At 41.7% G+C, this 20,961-nt stretch overlaps 1 long non-coding RNA gene across 1 annotated transcript; it reads right to left on the minus strand.

The window, feature by feature from the left end:
- Nucleotides 1-2,648: 2,648 nt before the first annotated feature.
- Nucleotides 2,649-14,416, minus strand: LOC144382404 (uncharacterized). Its single transcript, XR_013449305.1, has 4 exons — nucleotides 14,246-14,416; nucleotides 13,562-13,687; nucleotides 6,908-7,119; nucleotides 2,649-4,608 (listed from the first exon to the last, which is right to left on the minus strand). It is a non-coding gene; the product is annotated as an uncharacterized LOC144382404 (long non-coding RNA).
- Between the last annotated feature and the right edge of the window lie 6,545 nt (nucleotides 14,417-20,961).

Consider the following 20,961-nt stretch of genomic DNA (forward strand, 5'->3'; position numbering starts at 1 on the left):
TGATTTGCATTTCAGAATAATTCCAAAGATAGTTTCAGTGTTAAATCAGATGGGGAAAATATTTGTTAAGAAAAGCAGTTGGGAGGCTGTTGCAGTAGCCCAGGTAGTTGAAATAAGAGAAGTGGACAGATTCAAAAGAAATTAACTGGAAAGACTCAATAGGAGATGAAGGTTTGTTGAACATTTTTTTTTGAAGATTTATTTATTTATTTATTTGAGAGAGAGAGGGAGTGAGCAGGGGGAGCAGCAGAGGGAGAGGGAGTTGTAGAAGGAGAGAAGCAGATTCCCCACTGAGTGTGGAGCCTGACATAGGGCTCCATGTCATGGCCCAGAGATCATGACCCTGAGATCATGACCTGAGCCGAAGTTGAGTTGGACACTCAACCAACTGAATCACCTGGTGCCCCAGGTTTGTTGAACATTTGAGTTACACGAAAAGGAGGACTGAAACTTCCCTTCTGGGTTTCTTAATGTGGGTTACTTGCCGATGGTGGTGCCATCCATGGTTAGAGAGGCAGGAACCTAAAGTCAGGAGAGGATAGCGAGTATAATCGTGAGTTCAGTTTGGTGCCTGCGAGACACTCAGTAGGCTGGAGAGTAGATGCGGCTCGCTCTGGAGATATGGTAAGAGTTATGGAATTAGATAAAAATACGGATTTAGAAGACATCGGTGTATCGTCAGGAGTTAATGCTGTGGGAGTAAATGAGATCACCCAAGAACAGAGTAGAAATTGAAGAAGAAAATTGAAGCTGGATTCCCAGAAAACATTTTAAAAGTAAACAGGAAAACAAAAAAATAGAAAATGTAGACAACAATTTAAATAATCTAGGGAAGGAAGGTCTTCCTAAAAGCAAATTAGGACACTCAGAAATCATAAAGGAAATGACAGCTGTATTTTAATTAATTCATTATTTAATTAATAATTAAACAATTCATTAATTAATTAAACAATTCATTATTTAATAATGAATTTTAGTTTTTTTATGACAAGTGACACCACTGAGCAAAGTTAAAAGGTAAACAACTGAAGAGTAGCACAATATGTCACCATAAAATATGTCACTTTGGCATAAGGATTATTTGGAGGTGAAGGCAATTGAGATAAAGCAGATATAAGAAAAGCTCTCTGTTCTCCCCCTATTTGCATAAAAGCAAGACTTAAATTTGTAAAGCTGACCCACCCCCCAGGAAAGACAGAAGTTAATTATTGGAGACACGCCAGACCCTTATCAGTCCAGAGACAAAACCCAAGAAATCTAGATAACAAAATTTACTGACTAGCCCCTATCTTCCATTAGCGCACCCATGTATTTATCTTCCAACAGTTGCTCCCCCCCAAAATCCTTTTCCTTTGTCTAGTCACTTCTGCAAGAATTTTTTGTTCTTTCATTGAGGTGCTATGTAAGGCCAAGTTCTTACCACCTCTTTGAGTTACTCATCACTGCATACTCCCATGTGTATGTGCAATTCACATGTTTGTAAACATCTTTTCTTTTCCTCTTGTTAACCTATCTTTTGTCAGTTTAATTTATAGGGCCTCAGCCAATAGACCTAAGATGGGTACAGGGAAACAATTTTTCCTCTCCTATATCACAGACTGTAACATATATGATAAAAACTCCTACAAAATCACAAGCAGAGAACTAATGCCCCAAAGGGAAAATGGAAAAATATATAAACAAATACATATACCAGAAAGAGAATTTCAAAAGACAGTAAACTAATGAAAATATATACAACCTAGCAAGAGTTGGAGAAATGCCAATTAAAGTAATGGTGGGATTCCATTTTTCATCCATTAAACTGGCAAAAATTAAGGTATGTTCAATTTCAGCGAAGAGGTAAGGAAACGAATGTGCCCACTCAACATGTGGCTGATGGAGTTGTAAATTACCATTTCATTTTGGGAAACATAGCAACATATCTTAAAATGTAAAACACATGATGAAACAATGTCAATTTCATACTTGAAAGAAACAAAAGCACCAAAATTTTTTATGTGTATGTGTAAATATATGTGTGTTTGTAACTGTATATTTATTTAAAATATGTATATGTAAGAATATTTATTGTAGCATTTTTGAGTAATTGCAAAAATGGGTTGGTTGATTGTTCAAAAATAGAGAAATACTTGAATTAACTATGAATCATTTATAGTACAGAATATTATGCTACTATAGATGCAATTGGTGGGATCTATATTAGCTGGCTAGAAGAGATGTCCTGATGAATTAATAAGTGAAAAACAGCAAATGTCAAATTTATGTGTATAAGTTGATTTCATCAGCACACAGCTTCCCCATATATGAGAACGTGCATTTAGTTTTATTGTCTAAGCATACAGAAAAAGAAATGTGAGGAGGGGCATCCATCAAACTACTGTTTATTTTTCAGAGGAGTCAAAATGGATTGGATGGAATAGGGAAGATTAACAACTTTTTCTCTATAAACCCGTGGATGGTTTCAAACCTTCCTTATATTAATAATTTTTTTTAAATTACACTAAAAACTGTAAGAACAACATACAAAATAGTAACTCAAGAACTGCCAGAAAATTAACAGATACCAGTGATTTTTTTTCATTTTTCTATATTTTATATTAAAGTGTAAGTACAAAATATAAGAACATTGTTCAAGTAAAAGCACATATCTCATTTCACTACTTAACAAAAAAATTATTTTCGTATCAGTGGTCCTAATTTGCACCTAAGTCGTTCTTGCCAGCATAGGATTCAGACATGCTGGGGCATGCACAGACTCACAGCCACTGGGGGTTGATTTCCATGAGGAACTTCAAAGAACTCCTAAGAAAATCCCTCTTAAACAAGTGAGAGTGGACACTTACTTTTGGTCCAACAGTGCAGGGAGGAGTTCAATGATTTGGAGCACGGCGTATGGAAAGAAGGTGACCATAACCTCCTTACTATTTAACGTTTTCTTACCCAGTTGAGCAGGCAAGGTTGTACAAGATGGGGACCAGTGTGGGAGAGGTGGCCCTGCAGTGGGTGCTGACATGGTGGGATTTCAGGGGCATTAGCAGGAAGCACCCCTCATACCAGTAGCAGCCCAGCAGTCTCACTGGTGGGCACAGGAGCACCGCGATGACACTGGAAGCTTCATCAGGTGTCTCCAGGCTCTGCACCCACAGCAGAAGATTCAGAGCAGAGGGAAGGTCTGCTTGAATAACGAGCATTGGAGGCAGCAGCGAGACCCCTCACTGTTACGCTTTATTCACTTATTGTGGAGTCTTTCTCCACACTTCCACGGTCTTCTTCGTTATCATCTTAAATGGATAAATAATATTTTATTGGTATATGTAGTTTATTAATCTTTTTTTCTCTTTTTTTCACTTTTTTCTAGTATTATAGAAGTTTATACATACAGCTTTGTTTTGATGTTCAATTATTTTCCCAGAACAAATTTCCAAGGGTGCGCTAATGGGTTCCAAAGACTTGAACAGATGCATAGGTATGATACACCGCCTTCTTGTTTTCCCAAAACATTGAACTAAGTTAGCCTACCATCAGCAATGTTTGAGTTATCCAGCTTTTGTCACAAATGGGACAGTTAGGCATTGTGGTTTATATTGAATACATTTTAATTGAGTATCTGCTATGTGATCAAACCCCAAAATTCTCTTCAGGGAGCTTAGATTCCATGGAAGGAGGCCGGTTTACTAGACATAAAGTCATTTTCAGTGTCACTTCGGCTTCATGTTCTTGGTTATATGTGAAGGCGATCACTAGTCCGTGTTTCTTGGCTGCCTATCATTGCAGTAGTGTGAACTGCTGATTTGTGTCATTTTTTCCATGTATTACATGAGTTCATAATGTGAAGTCTCATAAGATGCCCTGCAGCTTCGATTTCCCTCCAACTTCCCATGTGGCCTCCTGGGTCCTGGGATGATTGTCTTCAGAAATCACTGCCCTGTCACCACCCCATAAAAAATTTACTCGCAGCTAAGAAAAATCCACCTGCCATGGGATCCTGTTTCCCCTGCTTGCAGACCCTCCACTTTCCAGTGGGTCTTTGGGAGACACTGTCCCCGTCTTCTTCTTTGCCTGGGGAAGCAATTTCTGTCCTTGTCACTGAGCTTATTTTCTAGGACAGCTCTCCCAATACTTTGCACATCCAGAGCTGTATCCTCTTTGTTCTTCCTTCTTCCTTTCTCCCTTCTGATGAAAAGAGCCTGGTAGAAGACAGATTGCCTGGGTGACCACATCCTGCCCTCCCCTCGGGCCATTCCAATTCATCAGTCCCCAGAGCCTTGCCAGATTGAGGCGAGCGTCAGGTCAGCCCCCTTCTCCCTGTGCATGGGAAGTGCAATGGGGAGATCCCAGGCGGATCCCCACCACACCAACCCCACTCCCACCTGGAAGTGGGTCTTCCTCTGCTCCCACGGCCCCCACGTGGAGAAGAACCGGTCCACTGCTTTCACTTCTCCTTTGAAGGTGTTCATCACAGATGATAGCCTCTGTGTGTCATGTTTGATGTGATCCTTTCCCATCTGCTGACCTAAGTTACTTTGTTCTCGTTGTTGTACATGTGTTTACAATTTTTTATGTAGCCAAATCTGTCAGTCTTTTCCTTTGTGATTTCTTCTGTCACTTCAAAGGAAAAAAAGAAAAAATAATGGCTTCTCCAGATATCTGTCCGGCAATAACTTCTACTTTCTGCTAAGTTTTCTATTATCTATCACGTTAGCCAGTTAAAATGTATTTTGATCAGGGAGGTATGAAATTGGGGTATTAAATTGATTTTTTTTCCAAAAAAAAATGTTAGTTAAGTATCCTAAATAAAGAGTATCAAATAATTCTTTGCTGTTCTTTTGAGATCTCTCTTGTTATCTATTATATCCTTAAACATGGTATGCTCATTTCTGAACTATGCTGTCCCATTTATCTACATGCTTATTCAGGGAAGACCTAGCTCTACTTTAATGTTCCATTTTGCAAAATACTAGTTAATGTTCTTAATCAAGCATGGTGGTGTTAAGTGCATGGGCACCAGAGATTTGAACCACGGCTCAGCAATTTATTAGTCATCATGTGGACTTGGCCAAGTTATCTAACCTCCCTTGGCCTCAGTTTCCTTATCTGTAAAATGAGGATAATAAAGACATGTATTTGTTTTCTATGATGATTAAATGAGTTATTTACTGTATGTGAGTCCTTTAGCATAGTGCCTGCCGTATAGTAAGTGCTGAATAAATAGGATCTGTTTCTGCACATACAAAATACACTCATCAAATTCAAAAATCTTATCAAGATTTTTGAGTCAGGTTATCCTCAACCTATAAACTGATTGAAAGAAATAGAAGCCTTTCTGATTTATTATTACTTTCAAGGACAACAATATGCCTCTCCATTCATCATCTTTAATATTCAGTAAAGTTTTACACTTTTGTTTATATTAAATAAGACGTGCAACTCTCTTATACGAATACTTATTCTTAAATCATTTAGACATCATGTGATTATTCTGACATGGGATAAAGAGCTCTAGTCATTTATAGATACTTGTTTTGCATTCATTGTTTTGCTTTCTTGAGGCCTATACATTTTTCTTCAGATTATTCCTTTTAGTTAGAAGACAATCACAGTATCTAAAAAAAAATGACATCTTAATTTTGTTGCAAATATTAATTCTTCTAGTTTCTTAATATCCCCTTGCAGTGACCAGAACTTGAAAAACAACATTGAACATATACAAGAATGGTCATTTTATTTTCTTACTGATTTAAAAGAGGAAGTTTCTAACAGGAGAAAGGACAATTTGGAACAAGACTTGACATTTGCTTTGTACTGATGATGTCTCTTACTAGCTTGAAACACAGAACAAATCCCACAATTTCTCTGCACCCCAATTTCTTCACCAACAAGACAAGGTATGAACACTTATCAGCATTACAGGACTAACTGAGACATCATATGTAAAGTGCCTGGTACTCACAACACCCAGGACATTTTAATTCCATCAGAGTACATTATTTATCTATTAAGAAAATCTATTTTTCTATTCCTAAATTTCTAATGTTTCTATTATAAATGGATAGTTCTTAAATGTACTTACTTTGTGATTAAAATCCAACTTGAAAACCATTACAGTTTTATGTCTCCTGGCATTTATGACTTATTTCCAACCCCTAAAAATACACGTGTTTCATAATTATGCAATAAATATTTGCTGACTATTTTATTGAATGAATGAGCTCAGTTAATTGAAAAAAAAAACTAAAATTTTTTTGTAGGTAATTCATAAGCAGCAGTTCACAGCTGAATACCCCTTTCTTTGTCAAGTCTAGAAAAAGGAACTTGGAAACTTAGTAAGTACACATATACACATATATATATACATTTTATATGTATTATTCAGACACAAAGTTTTCCTAAGAGGAAGAAAAGTTTTGTTTACTATGGGAAAAATAAAGACACTTTTTAAAAAATTGTTTTACTTGTATTAACGTACTTGAAAAAATTATAACGAATTTTGTTGATCAGGTATTACTAACACAGAAAAAGGATTAAATTGGTCCTTATGGTTATATTTAATTTACATTATGTTTGCTCACTACTAAAGCATTTACACTTTCACCTTGAATTTCATCATATCACATCTTCCCTAAAATAGCTACTGTTCCGGTTACTTTTCTCTTGATGACTTATAGATAATACCGGCCAACATGTTAAGACCCAGTGGGGGAAAGTGAGAGAAAGGCCATAAAAAGGGAGAGTAAAAAAACAGAAGAAATAATATAGATGACCAAATTTGGAATCTGTGTATTTTCTTAGTAATAGTAGGTCACTGCACAGTATTCCAAAGGGTTCGTTTTTCCTTTGACTACCTGTCATGGAGTACTGACCATGTACCAAGCAGTTGCCATGCACTTACTCCTTTCATTCTCACCTCCATTACGAGATGCAGGTACTCCTCCCTTCATCTGCAGTGGACTGAGGCTCCGCGAGATTAAGTTACTAGCCTGAGGTCACACCGCTGCTTTCCGCCAACGGAGGCGAGAGTTGAAGCCAGATCTAGCAGACTTCGGGTCCATACTCATACCTCCATGCTGTGCAGTCTCTTCAGGAGGGACTGCATCTGTGTGGAGGTCGTGCCCTTGTCTGGAAACAAACACAGTCACAGATCTATCGGCAGCAGCGAAGTGAGCCCTGGACACTAAGCTATTTCTCTGTTTCCCTCACACACAGCATCTCAGACAGATGGGCAGATTTGAAATGTCTATGCTCTATCTAGTAAATACAAATTCCAAGGTGGTGGCTACCTCTGGGAAAAGAGGCAAGAGGGGCTGGTTAGAGTCAGGGGAGGAACACACAGGGAGATACAAGTTACTGATACTAGTCTGGTCCTTAGGTTATATGGTGGTTTCACGTGTCATCATTATATTATTATACTCCAGTATGTATCCAATTTTATATAAAAATATAATCTTAAACCATCAGACAAAGCAAAACAAAAATCCTCTGGGCACATCTCAAAGGTAAAGAACATGAGCAGTCAATGAACAATTCCTTTTCTCTCCACCCCACCTCGTTCTATAGTGACCAAAAGTATCTCAACCAGGCCGAGCACCTGATTCTCTCCTCCTGACAATCACAGCCTCCCGGTCCGAAGACCTGAGAGTCACCAGACCAGATTTTTGGAGATTATTTATGTTGGAAAGTAATACAAAATGTTTTTCTTTAAGAACTAGTCCTCTTTTAATCAAAGTGTCATGAGGCAAAGAAAAAAAGAATTGGAGAAAACAGCCTGTTTCACTGTCACCAATTCCTAAAGACTGCACCGAAGGGCAAGGACCATGCTGTCCCTCCCTCTTGCATCACCCGCAAGCACCCAGGGCAAGGCCACGCACTTAGTAGGAGGGCCATTGATGATTATGCATCAATGTATAGATGGATGAGTCAAGTTTCGCATTTCCATGGAAAATTTTAAATGTCACTCTTCTCAGAATTTGACCGTGCTGCTCAGCCTACTAAAAATGTCACCATGAACCGCCCACAAACACAATCTTGCATGAATATCCCCTGTGTTCCCCAGATCCTTTGTGACCTATAGACACCATTGTTGAACATGAGTCATGCTTCTACCACTGCTCCCACACAACTGGTATTTTTAATGCCCCAGCATTTCCTGAAGTCGAACCCTCAGGAAATGGTTTTTGCAATAATGACCTCACCTTCCCCGTGTTCCCCTCACCCTACCACAGAATCCCAGAATAAATGAACAGGTGTCCAAATACCTAGAATTACCCAAGAAACTTTACAAACTGTCTTCTGTTTCCTATCGAAGTCACAAGGATAACCTCTTATCCTTTGGAGTTTGACAGGAATGTGTCCATGAACTAGACACACCCATATTTGTGCATTATTTATATCTAGATACAGTTTATTCCTAAAACTGGCAAGCGTCTCTACACACCAGAACTCGATCATTATAACATAGTGGTTAAAGTTACAGGCGCCAGGGTCCAACAGCCCTGAAGATCAAATTTTGACTCTGACAGTAACTACGTGCTTTCAGGAAACTCACTTAGCCTTTCAGAGCGACACTATTCTCATCTGTAAAATGGGAATGATAGAAGAAACAACGTCCTGGAATGTTGCGAGCATCAAATAATATGACCCTTGTAAACTGCTAATCTCTGGTCTGACTCACAGGAAATGCTCCGTCCTTGCTAATGGTTATTATTGTGTCAAGTTTTCCCAGACCTCAGGCCAGGTCAATGTCTCTCAGACATCATTTCTTGTTTTGTGGTCATTGTGCCCGCTCAGGGTCTTCGGGTGTCCAGATACCTTCAGAAGCTTACCTTGAGCACTGCCCGGCCACTGTGTGAGAATCGGAAACCAAGGGAGACGAAAGGGGGAGAAGAGAGCTGATCAAACCACCTAGGCTCACCTACCCAGGTTCAAAGCAAACAAAGAAGTTGCCACATGAGAGTGGGAGGGGAGCTGTTTACCCAGGGAGGCTCCTTTGAACCCTCCTAATAAAACCACACTTCTTTGGTAAAGAGTATATTTGTCTTACACTTTTTTTTACAGAGAAACCCAATAGTAAAGATGATGTTGAAAACCTGCCATTCCCACCAGACCATCTGATAAGCTTCCTGAGGGACTTTTCGAGGCTGTCCAAACAGCACGGGACAGAGTAACCTCAAGAGGATGCCCCAGTGTGCAGCCAAAGAGCAATTGCTCTGGAAATCGGATTCAAACAGCTCAGGTGCAAGGGGAGAGAGGGCGCGGGGTATACGACCCCAAGCCACCAACCCGCAGCCCCGCAGGGGAGCACATACGAAGCTTTCCGGGAAGAATTGCTCCGGTGGGGGGCGGGCAGATACGAAGAAAAGGACCCCACGGCACTGCCGGGAGACACAGTGGAAGTCAGCACACGCTGGCCCTGGCAACCAGCTCCAGACCAGCTCAGGCTGAGCAAAACCTTTCTCTGCACATGGCATGAAAGCAGACTCCTCGGAGGCTCGGGCTCCATGGAGGCTAAGGATCAACAACAAAAAGACACAGACCTCTCTTCTAAATGACGTTTCACAGCCATCAAACAGCCATGAAAGGCCCTTCAAAGGAGCAGCCCATAGATGTGGGCTGGTGGGAGGCGCTCCCAGCAATGTAGACACATTGGCAGTCCCGGGAAGGGGAACACAGCCCCTGGGGTCTCTGTATTTATGAAGGGCAGCATTTCACATAACAAATATTCCATGCATAATCTTTACTTGGCATAATTTTTTCTGGACCCAATAATGAGTGTTACTCACTGTCCTAACTGAGGTCCTAATTATTGGGAAAATAAAATGGCTAATACTTCTATAAATCAGCAAGTAGGATCAGTATGATGGACAGGAGCCCTCCAATTTACATTAGGAGATTTGCTCTGTGTGACCTTGAGCATGCTGTGCTCTTCAGTTTCCTCACCTATAAACCTTTTCTTTAGGGGACATCTTATGGGTTCTTTGGAATACTCCTACCCTAATTTATTTATTTTTTTCCTTTTAAATTTTTTAGGTGAGGTTTAGCCCACATGCAATAAAGTGTACAAAGAGATATATTTTTCTTTGAATTTCATACCTTTCAGGGAGTGGAAATGATGGTGGGAAGATGTTGATTCTCTCCTTGTATCAGCACTAAAGGATATTTTATAGATGGATAGCTAGATAATCAAAGGTACAGAGAATGTGTCCGTTATATCACTCAGAACTCCCAAGTCTTTTCATTAAGATAATAAGCTTCTACACAGCGAAGGAAACAATCAACAGAACTAAAAGACAACCTTCAGAATAGGAGAAGGTATTTGCAAACGACATATCTGATAAAGGGTTAGTTTCCAAAATATATAAAGAGCTTATAAAACTCAGCACCCAAAAAACAAATAATCCAGTTAAAAAAATGGGCAGAAGATATGAGCAGACATTTCTCCAAAGAAGACAGAGATGGCTAGCTAACAGACACATGAAAAGATGTTAAACATCACTCATTATCAGGAAAATGTAAATCAAAATCACAATGAGGTATCTCCTCACACCTGTCAGAATGGCTAAAATTAATAACAGAAACAATAGGAAACAGCAGATGTTGGCAAAGATGTGGAGAAAAGGGAACCCTCTTACACTGCTGGTGGGAATGCAGGCTGGTGCAGCCATTCTGAAAAACAGTATGGCAGTTCCTCAAAAAGTTAAAAAATAGAACTACCCTACCATCCAGCAATTGCACTACGAGGGATTTACCCAAAGGATATAAAAACACTGATTTGAAGGGATACGTGCAACCCAATGTTTATATCAGCATTATCAACAATGGCCAAGTTATGGAAAGAGCTCAGATGTCCATCGACTGATGAATGGGTAAAGAAGTTGTGGTACACACACACACACACACACACACACACACACACACACACAATGGAATATTACTTAGTCATCAAAAAGAATGAAATCTTGGGCGCCTGGGTGACTCAGTGGGTTAAGCATCTGCCTTTGGCTCAGGTCATGATCCCAGAGTTCCAGAATTGAGTCCCACATCAGGCTCCCCACTCATCAGAGAGTCTGCCTCTTCCTCTGACCCTCCCCCCTCTCATGCTCCCTGTCCCTCTCTCCAATAAATAAAATCTTAAAAAAAAAGAATGAAATCTTGTTATTTGCAATGACGTGGATGGAGCTAGAGCATATTATGCTAAGTGAAATAGGTCAGAGAAAGACAAATACCATATGATTTCACTCATATGTGGAATTTAAGAAACAGAAGAGATGAACATAGGGGGGGAAAAAAAGAGAGGCAAACCAGAAAACAGACTCTTAATCATATGAAACAAACTGAGGGTTGCTGGGGAGTGGGGGCTGGGGTTAAACAGGTGAAGGGTATTAAGGGGGGCACGTGTGATGAGCATCAGGTGTTGTATGTAAGTGATGAATCACTAAATCCTACACCTGGAACTAATATTACACTGTATGGAACTTAATAAAAACTTTGAAGAAAAAAATATTTTGAAAGCTTACTATCGTACCTAAAATTGGAAATTTATATAATTAAGAAATTAAGAAAAGGAAATTATTTAGAGAAGAAATAATCTCTTAATGGTTACTTGATAAACAGTTTGGCAATAAAAAAATCATGCCAATAAATACAATCTTTGTAACTTCATTTTGACTAAAAAAATTATATTGTGTCATGATTTAATCAATCGTCTTTTTAAAATTAATTTTTATTTTTAATTTTTATAAATATCACTTGAGTTCAACTTCTCTTCTATTATCTTCACAAGAGGGGGACAAGAGCTTGTCTATATATTCAGCCTAATAGTTGTTCATGTATATTTATGTATTATGAATGAAGTCCTCTTAAATCAACTTCTCTGTGGTAAGCAATGATTGTTCTTTAAGTCTCATGGATTCTCTTCTGAGTCTATTTCTGTTTAAAATCCCCTTAACTTTCCTCATTAAAATATTCGACTAAAAAAAAAAAAGAAAAAGAACTCCTAAGTCCTGGTTCATAATGGCCAGTCCAATGTTTAGTCTCAGAGCGTCCTGCAGTGATCTCACGGGGCAGCTCTCCATGATGGGGACAGTCTTGCTTAAATTAGGGATAAGAGTGGATAGAAGTAGGGCGCCTGGGTGGCTCAGTTGGTTAAGCGACTGCCTTCGGCTCAGGTCATGATCCTGGAGACCCTGGATCGAGTCCCGCATCGGGCTCCCTGCTCGGCAAGGAGCCTGCTTCTCCCTCTGACCCTCCCCCCTCTCATGTGCTCTCTCTCTCATTCTCTCTGTCTCAAATAAATAAATAAAATCTTTAAAAAAAAAAAAAAAAAAGAGTGGATAGAAGTACTAGTCTGAAAAGAGATTTTTTAGGTCACAAAGCAAATGCCCTAAAAAGATAAGTACCAACATGTCTGGGAAATTATGATTCCCTTTGACCTTCAAGATCTACCATAATTCAATAGCTATTATTATTGGGTGCTTATTGTTTGCTAAGCATGCACAGAGTTTAACATGGATTATCTCATCTAATCCTCAAATAACCTACGAGATAGATACTCATTTTACGGAAGAGGAACCTGAGGTTCAGGGAGATTAAGCTACTTTCCCCAAGTCATGGATGGAGAGTGGCAGAGCTGGGATTTGAATCCAGGTCCACAGATTTTACCACGACATTATTTGGTTTTCCACAAGCCGCTTCCACCTTACTCTACAACCAAGGTACCTCCACGCCCTGGGAAAATGCTAACTACCCCAGCCAGATTGCGTGCTTCACTTCTGTCTCTGTTGACTCGGCCTCTAGCTTGGCGTGTCTTACCCTCCACTCTGCTATCCAAATCAGTCCTTCAAGACTTAATCAAATACCTTCCCCCAGCCATCCTCTCCTCTGAATCCATGTAAAAAGTTGCCAGTCTACTCCTCTGGGATCTCTGTCATTTTTTTAAAATGTGTATGTTATTCATTCAATAACATACACAATTATTGTTCTTTCGCCTCAAATAATTGTCAACTAGTAGAGGACAGAAACTATGTTGTTTTCTTTTTCTTTTTCTTTTTTTTTTTTTTTTTTGTATCTCCCAAATTATCAATCATGGTACAAAATTTTAAATCAAATAATGGGGTTCGGTACAATGGATATGAAAATCATATAACATTAGAGTCATATCTTGTATTTGTTGGCTAAATTTTCCTCTTCATTTATTTCCCAAGCATTTGACCCACTTTTCCCCAGAATAAATCATCTTTAAAAGTTCTTTCCCTCATAAGACCATAACATTCCGTCTTGCATGCTGAGACATTATGTGTGTGTGAAAAACTTATGTTGATAAAGTGAAGGACGTAGGAGAATAGCCCATTAGACTTTGCAACCAGGATGGCACGGCTTGCATGCTAAGCAGCAAACCTGTCTGGTCAATGAGCACCTTTCTCAGGCTGCATTCAACCTGCTGTGCAGACAACTTAGGGAGAGAAGACTTTAATTGCATTCGTAAAGTAATACCTACTCCCTCTTCCCTTTGGATTGCTTGCTTATAGTCTGAAATTGCTGAACAGGTTCTGCAGGTTTTTCTTACCCATTTGCCGAGCTTGAATCAAGAAGGGAGAGTCCACGGTTCACCCAACTGTAAACAGTCCCTCCCTCAAACTGGAGAGTCTGCACAGGAGTGGAGGGCAGAGGGAGGAAGGTTTCTGGCTGTAATCTATGAGAGAAACATATTAAATGTGTCCCGTCCTACAGGCCTGAACAGAGGAAAAAGTGAAGATAAAACAATTTCATGGAGAATAGTGGTCAAATTGATTTCATTCAGTTTTTTGGCAAAGCATGAAGGTCAAAATAATTGGACTTCTGACCTTTGCTTTAGCCATGGCCACAACCCTAAAACATTCTCTATCGTATGTAAACATTATTTGGAAGTTACAAAGAGCACAAGCACAGCCTAGTAAGCTAGACATTAACAAAAGATAGTTAAGGAAGTCAGTGAGCAGGGCAGGGTTAGGTAGCCTTGAAATAAACACCTGAGACTGAGCTCCAAATTCTCGGCTCCCATGCATTCAATTCACTCCCATGTACTGGGCGCTACTTTGCCCCAGGCTCGTGGACAACACTGGACAAGTTCAGACTCTAGTGTCTAGCAGCTGCAGTCCGGCTACACGCATAAACATGGACACAGCCACCGTAGCACAACGAGGCCAGGCAAACACAGACGGCAAGCAGGAGAAAAACTGCAATGTTTTCAATTTTTAAAAACACTACTCACCTATTACGGGTCTTTGTTTGGGTTCATTTTAGGTTTTTTAAGTCTACGTACCTAAACTTCAGGCTCATTTTTGCCTTTCCCTGGCCATAAGATAGGAGTCCAAGCACATCACCAATTGGACCTCGGTTTCCTCATCTGTAAAATTAGAGTGCTGGTATGGACCAGGGTTTAGTAAATAACAGCCTGAGGGCAAATCCAGCTCCAACCTGTTTTGTTAATAGCTTTTATTAGAACACACCCACGCCCGTTCATTTACATATTGTCTATGGCTGCTTTCATTCTACAGCAGCAGCAGAGTAGTTGTGACATAAGGTTCACAAAGCCTAAAATATGTACTATCTTAGCCCTTCACAGAAATGTTACCTGACCCCTGGCATAAACCATCTCTAAGGTCTCGTCCAGTGGTTCACAACATTGTATGTGGACGGATAAAAGCTTTGAAAGCTGAAAATAACCACACAAATGTAAAAAATTAATCAAAAGATGCATGCTGGTTCCAGGAAGATAGTAATTCCACATGTTTATTCTCATCAACAGCAAACATTTATTCCAATGGGTCTCAACTCTGGATTCACATTAGAATCAACACGAGTTTTTTTTGTTTGTTTGTTTGGTTTTTTTCTGGTAATGTCATTGCCCAGGACTCAGTGTCTAGAGTTTCCAATTTAGTTGGCATGGAATAAGGACCTGGTACCAGCATTTTTTTTAAGTTTTATTTATTTATTTGAGGGGGCAGCAAAGAGGGAGAGAATCTCAAGAAGACTCCCTGCTGAGCACGGAGCCCGACATGGAGCTTGATCTCCCAACCCATGAGATCATGATCTGAGCCGAAATCACGAGTCAGACGCTTAACCAACTGAGCCACGCAGGGGCTCCTACTCTCAGCATTTTTAAAAGCTCTCCAAAAAATTCTAATATGCACTCAAGATTTAAAAAACACTGATTTATCCAAGGCCTGCACACAATACTATGATGTGTTTTGAGAATATAGGAAGTCATAGTTCTTCAAGTAATTTTCAATCAGGTTGTACGAGTTTGACATATGAAACAACTAATAAAAGACCTGTAACATTGTTATGTATCAAGCAAGCAGTATAGGTGAGTGGTCCCCAGACTGAGATCTGCAGACTTTTGCAGAGCTGACCTGCATAAGAATTGTCTTAGGTACTTGTTAAATACACAGGCTTGGGGGCCCCAGTCCCAGAGATTCAGATTTTGATATATCTGGGGAAAGATCTAGGCATCAGTATTTTAAAAGCTACAGTGGTGATTCCAACTAGTAGCCAGGTTTGGGAATCACACTCTAGACAAACTGTGATGTAGGGATTCAGAATGAAATACAGAAATCCTAAAGCTCAGCCCCACATCTTTTTACTCTTTGACTCTCCAAGGCTAACCCAACACCTGGAATTTAGTAGGTATCTGGTAAATGTTTGATAAATAGAAATTAATTTAGGGAGTGACCAGTGAGTGTTTTGGTGGACAGAGACACCAGACTTAGGGATATAAGCTTTACCTTGAAAGAGACAAGACTCATGTTCTATATATATTTAACAACCATCAGCTGCAACCTTCCCCACCTACCCCACACTCCTGTATGCACTCCTCACCTGACCAAAAGATCATTACTTTGTAATCACTAAGCCACAGAAGCTCCCTTATTCAGACTGAAGTTCACATGATTGCTTAAACCTTTCTTCTGCGAATAGATCTTTTATGCCAACTGGGAAGGGTTACTACCCCATAAACCTACCTTCTGTCACTAGCTTTGACTGTTGACACTGGCAGTGATTAGACAGGGTTGAGCAAAGGGTATTTTTGCAGCCTGTAGGTAAAAGTATGGAACATAAATAAACACCGCATCTCATTACAAAGTCCTGAATGTGCAAAACATATTGGTCCAAATGTCGTGATCAGATAAGCACCTGCCACACCCATTAACTTCAAAGGGAAATTAAAGCCAAATGTGGGCCCACATGCGCCTTGTCCTGACACTTAAGCAAGTCAGATGACCTCTATTTTCACATTAAATTAATTTCTGAAACAGCCTACATGATCGTTGTTGTTCCAGACTATTAATAATCCTCCCCCCAATGGCCTCCCCCAAACACGCTGTGAAATATTCCACCTACAATTTCTAGGGTTTCACGTGAGCCTTTGGCCACACCTTGAACATGTTCTTTTTAAATGAGCCAGTGACAGCCTCACCCTCTACCACAGAAGAGAATAAAGTATGATGTTGATGCACAAAGATGCGTGTGTTTTGTGTGAGGGCAAATAATTACTAACGTGGCCAGAATAAAAACTAAGGCAGACACTGGAGGATTGAGGTAATGGGCAGGGAATCTCTAAGGAAGAGAGACACGGAAGGCCTCTCTTTCTCAATCCGTGACGTTCCATTGGCATGCTGCCCCACATGCCACAACATCTCACGCAGCTCTACCCATCAGCAGTTCGAGGTGAGGGGCTGTTTGTAACCTGAGGAAGGGCCCCACTCAGAAAATTTTTGTGCCAACATGAGGCTATGATGACAAAGCAGAGCCCAAAGTAATGAGTCATCCAATAAGGTCCCCCCCCCCCCCCGCCCCGGTCAGGGCACAACTCAGGCATAGGTGTAGGGAATGATCGGCTACGTGGAATGGGGTCAAGGACCTAGGAAGAGCTCTGTTCAAGTATGTCCTACGCTTCCGTGTTAAAGGTCCTGGAATCCCATCATGAGAACCCAGTCCTTTATGCCCTTTACTGTTACAGAGGCATGTGCCACAGAAAGGACATGAGGTTGGGGAACTGCTGTGGGCAAAGGGACCCACGGATGAAGGAGGCCCCACAGAGGGCCCGGAAAGTCTCTCCAGCAATCCAAAGTCCAGATGGTAAAGAAAATGAAAGTAAGTGAGCTCCCGTCTAAAATGAGCTGATTTTTCCTTCCCTCGCCAGCACCGGTTGAGCCCGTGGACATGGAATCCTGGGTGGAGAGCTGGCTGGGCACTGACCACCAAGCCCACCAATGCCTAGAAGCAACAACTGCAGTAGAAGGCAGCTCAAGCTCCCAGGAGAAGCAGGGGCAGAACAGAGGGAGCAAGTCCACTGGAAAGGATTAGAAATGTTTAGGGGTTTGGGGGTTTTTTGGTTTTTTGGTTTTGTTTTTGTTTTTGTTTGCCATGTTCCGAGACTGCGCCTATCATATAATGCCACGCTGGACCATGAAGAGAACTACAATCAGCATGCTCACTGAGGTGCCAGGATAGTAGGAACTTGTGAAGCCCGAATCATAAATAGCCACTCCAGGTTGCCACGTGGGCGAGTGGTTATTCAGAAGCAAAGGTAGAAGAAGAATAGTAAGTGTCTCAACAATTCTGACATCTGTGTAATTAAAGATCTCCAGTTGATGAAAGTTCTAAGTAACATTCCGCAGAGGGCAAGTGTTTCCTACAGTTCACATAGACCCAGAAGAGCTGGTACTCAGCAAGAGACAATAAAATTAATTACCTAGAGGAACACGAGAAACATTGCATAGACCACGGTGTATCGTGTATGTTAAACACTGACCTCTCGGATGATCTTTTTTCCGTCAGATATTTGTGAGATAAGTCATACTTCAAATCGTTAACATGTTAGTATGAGGGAGCTTCTTTCTAGTGACAGACTGGGCCCAGGACTGAGGTTCCAGGATTTAGTGGAAGTGACACGGGATACCAATCAAGGAAAAGTCAGGGAGAAGGGAAGTTCTGTCTGTAAGCCCAGTCTGCAATGAGGTAGAACTCTGAAGCATTTGTCATGAATGCTACAGATATTTAATGCGCACCAGAAACCAGAAAATATACTCAGCACTTAGGAGGATATAAAGATGCATTAACGTACTGATGCCACCCTCGACTAGCTCAAAATACAGTGGGAGAAATGGCATAGATAGCACCAAGCTACATGACAAAATTAGAAAGTGTCACGAATTGACACGAGGACCCATAGCGTCGGCAGATTCTCGGGCCCCACAAAGAACTTCCAGGATCATAATATGCATTTTACCAAAACTCCCGAGGTGGTTGGTATGCACATTTGAGACACACTGCTCCAAACAAAAGCAGGTAGGACTTCAGGGAAGGGACTATCACTCATTTCAGAAACCAATGACATGTTCACAGGGACTTCCTGCTCCCTTGCAAGGGAGCTTCCAACATCGCTGAGCTTTCACTATGGGATAAGTGAGAGCAGAGGAAAAGGAAGCCAAAGTTCAGGAGAGAAAGACTCCACAGATTTCTCAGATTTGCTTGGGGGATGGCAGAGAGACAAGTTTTGAAGGCATTTAAGATACTGGTATGATGGTCATAGACAAAACTTCGGGAGACGTAGGTGTGGGCTGACTGCAGAGTTCCGTAATAACCCTAAATCCTGATTTCATAAGACACAAAGGGGTACAGGCAGAGGGGGATGGGGAAGATTAAGATGGCAGTACAGACTGTCTTTAACCTCTCCTCAGTAGAGTGACTGGAACCTCTGAGCCACCCCCAGTCCCTTCTCCTGTCAGAATCCGTGGGAGGCTCATATGTTATCCTTACCTGTATGGTCTTGACCAAAGAGGAGACCCAGGCAGCCAGAGCGCTAGGGGTCCAGGAAGGGCTCCAACCCCAGTGAGGAATGAGAGTGCACCTCACAAGCCGCATGGAAACTCATCAACGTGCACAGAGAACTCAGGCGAACGTCGGTGGGGACCTCAGCTCGGAGGACACGTGTTCTGGGCCTTCCCCGGCCCTACAGACCAGCAGCTCAGGGAGCGAGGCGCCGTCACTGTCTCTGGCTCGGATGCACGCAGCCCAGGCACCCGCCCTGCGGGCAGCACACCTGGACGCTGCAGGCTCCCTACCCCACTTCTCTCTCGTCCGCCCTCTGCTACGACTGGACTCTCTCCCGTCACTAAAAGCTAACCCATGAGAGCACTTACGATGTACCAGGCACAGATCTGAGGGCTTTCTGTACCATGTCATTAACATCGACAACCACCCCAGGATTTGAGGACAGTTGCTGCCCCCCGGTTCACAGCTAAGAAAACAGCTACAGAGAGATCCAACAGCTTGACTAAGGTCACTCTGCTCGTAAGAGGTGATGTTGGCATTTCCCTCTATGTATTTGACTCCAGAGGCCACACTCCTAAGCAGATGTCTCTCCAGGAGGCTTCCTTATCAGCTTACTCTGAGGCTGGAAGAAATAGTTCCAGAAAACCCCCACCTGACTCATGAGTAGCAACCATTCTGTGCTACGTGGATGCCCCGTGCCAGCCATTATGGCCGCTGGAGCTAAGTCTGCTTCCCACCTCACACATCATGACTGCAGTTTCCGGGGCTGCCTCTAGATCAGGTCATCTTTTTAGCCCTCATTAGGTTTCATGTTTGTGTCTGTCGGGAAACTGGAGAGTGTATTCTAGGAAGTATTTGAAATTATAAGAAATTTTTCTGGATCTAGAGTAATAGATGTGTCCATGAGGGAAGGTTCTCAAAGGTGGGTAAACCAGGACATGGAAGAACAGAATTGGATGGTATGCTTGCACAAGACAACCTAGGGGACCAGAGGGGCCTGAAGGAGGAAGGGACCCCAGAGCAAATGGAACTGACAGCCCGAAGGTTACACTTGGACCCTGGGTGTGGAGATGCGTCCGTCTGCCACTTTCAGACAGGGGGAAGAAACCAAAGTGGCAAGAAGAGGTAGGAAGACAACAGAGGTGAAGCAAAGTTAATTAATTCATTTATTTGTCCATTCTTTCATTCTGCGAATATTTATGGAGCACCTACTATGTGATCCTTTTCGTGTTAAATGCTGGATCTCTGGCTTCAGGAAGCTTATGAGCTACTTGGGGACCCAGAAAATGAGCAAAGCAACGGGTCTCTTTCTTCCTTTTTATATATTACAGCAGTAGAAGGGCAGGAATTCTATAAGAACACAGTAGAGGAAAGAACCTTCTGTTACGGTTTCAGGAAAGCTGTCTCTGAGTTGGTGACTTTTAAAAAGAGACCCGCAAAAATGGGAAGGAATTTGTGTGCAAAACGTAGGGGGAGAAGGTGAGGAAGAAAGCTTCAGGGAGAAAGAGGATATTGATTCTCTAGGGACGGCAGTTAAGAATGAGAAGTGAGAGGAGGCAGCAGTTGCTCGGGTTGCCTGGACGACCTCTGACTGAGCAGTGTCTGCAGACTGGAGTGGGTGTGAACTGGAGAGTCTGCGGTAGGAAGTGGGGATGGGACGGTAGGTGAGCAATTTGTGTTAACTGGAGCAGGGGAGGATGAGCTGGGTTTTACTATTTCAGGCCATAGGTATAGGCGACTTTCAGTTTCCATTCAAGCGAGCCTCGGTAGGTGCGTTCCAGAAACGCCAAAATCACAACGGTGGACTGATTCATCTCTAGCTGGCTCCTTACCAAATTCCCCACAGTAACTGTTTGACACCATTTCCTTAGGCCTCTGCCTCCCCGCCCCCCTCCCTTCCTGCCAGATGACTTTGTCTCCTACTCTGACACGGAGGCTACCAGATAAAGGACCCTTCATCTTCTTTCTGTTCCATCTCTCTCTTCCCCTACATCTTCACCCTCCTGGTTTTGGAGAGGAATGCCTTCTTCATTCCAAAAGTGACTCCACCTAACCACGTGATCCCTCTCTTTTTCTGCTCTTCCATAAACATTTCCCATCAATCACACTCTCTCTTATTTATTTACTTTCTTTCTCATTTACCTCCGT

Source organism: Halichoerus grypus, chromosome 6, assembly GCF_964656455.1.
Source record: "Halichoerus grypus chromosome 6, mHalGry1.hap1.1, whole genome shotgun sequence".
Taxonomy (NCBI): Eukaryota; Metazoa; Chordata; class Mammalia; order Carnivora; family Phocidae; genus Halichoerus; species Halichoerus grypus.